The sequence below is a fragment of the Leptodactylus fuscus genome, chromosome 1 (genome assembly GCF_031893055.1).
Source record: "Leptodactylus fuscus isolate aLepFus1 chromosome 1, aLepFus1.hap2, whole genome shotgun sequence".
Lineage (NCBI taxonomy): Eukaryota > Metazoa > Chordata > Amphibia > Anura > Leptodactylidae > Leptodactylus > Leptodactylus fuscus.
In genome coordinates this window covers 118034109-118035609 of record NC_134265.1, presented here as the reverse complement: position 1 = coordinate 118035609, position 1501 = coordinate 118034109, and positions in this window count along the sequence as shown.

Sequence of the window (1501 nt, the reverse complement as noted above, 5' to 3'; positions counted from 1 at the left end):
CCCACAATTTTTTTTTTTTTTTTAAGATTTTGCTGCGTTGTTTGAGCCAAACCTAGTAGTGGCTACAAAAAGAATAGAAAGCGCCTACACCTCTCCCTTTTACTCAATCCACTTCAGTCTTTGTTTAAAAAAAAAGCAGTTTTTCTGCAAAGTGGGGTCTTAGCCTTAAATACCTCTCACAGCCTGTCGGCATTGATTCTCTCTTTTCCCGCTACTGAGAAGTTATCTAATTGAACTTTACTGTATATCTACTAGAAGTTCAGATAGAACCCAGACTGTTTTCAATAATATTTTAGTTTAATCTTTAATATAATATTTCAGCATGTTCAGTATTTTTATTATGGTTGGTTCACAAGTTGTGACAGTACTTTGGGATAATGGTGCATATCACATATTGCTGCTCTACTCCTTCTTACATGTGCCTGAAGCATCATATATTAAGAAAAGATAAGATAATCCTTTAATAGTCCCACAATGGGGAAATTCGGTGTGATACAGCATCATGGATAGTACAATAGTATATAGCAAGAGAGAAACACATACAAGCTCATGGCAGATAGAGAGATACTAGGAGTCATAGCAACTAAAAAGAAAGAAACTTAAAACAAACAAAAAATAAAGCAAATAAAAAGAAAGAAAAAAAACTAAAACAAATAAAAAGAAAGAAAAAAAAAGACAAATTGCAGGATCAGTTAGTTCTCTGTGCGAAGTGATGTTGATAATACAGCCCGACTGCGGTTGTAGGACACAAGGAGGGGGGTCATAACATATAGACATAACAGGCAGAAACAGATTTTTTTTTATTGCACAGGTGGGGGACATATGCAGCTATCACGATAACATATGGTAGTTCCTTTAGTAGGTAGTGAGATGTCATGCTCATTTCTGATAGTTCGATATCTTGCATCAGCACTATTGTTCCTTAACCACAAAAATGTCCCAAAAAGTGCCCCATCATCGCAAGCACTCCTCTTTTCTTCTTACCACTGTCACATGTTCTATCCGCCCGAAGAAGTCTGCAGCCATCCAGGTAGATAGGGTGCTGCTCTCTTGCCATGCTTCTTTACTCATGGGGGGAAGATGGTAGGTTCCTAGGTTGTAACAGAGTCCCACATGTCCACAGTAAAAGAAAGAAATACCAGTCAGCCGACCATAGGCATCTTCCACGTATAAGCAATAGATGTCAAAAACATTTCTTTGAAAGAAGAAGTCCACAATTTCATGCAGGTTTCTCCTCCATGTTTTGTCTGCCTCATGTCATCCATGCTGTCCTTAGCTTGTGGGGGCATGGTAAACAAGGCACATGTACACAAGAAATTCCAGCCGAGCAGGTATTTTCCAAGCTTAAACAATAAACACAAAGAAAATAGTCTGCAGGTCCTTCCATTTGATTATAGTTAGCTAATTCATAATGCTAGTTTTCTTGAGTAGAGGATTCTTGAAGATACAGACAAAAAGAGTGAAAAAGGAAAGATAAAGGTTGCTCTCAGTTTGGAGCTCT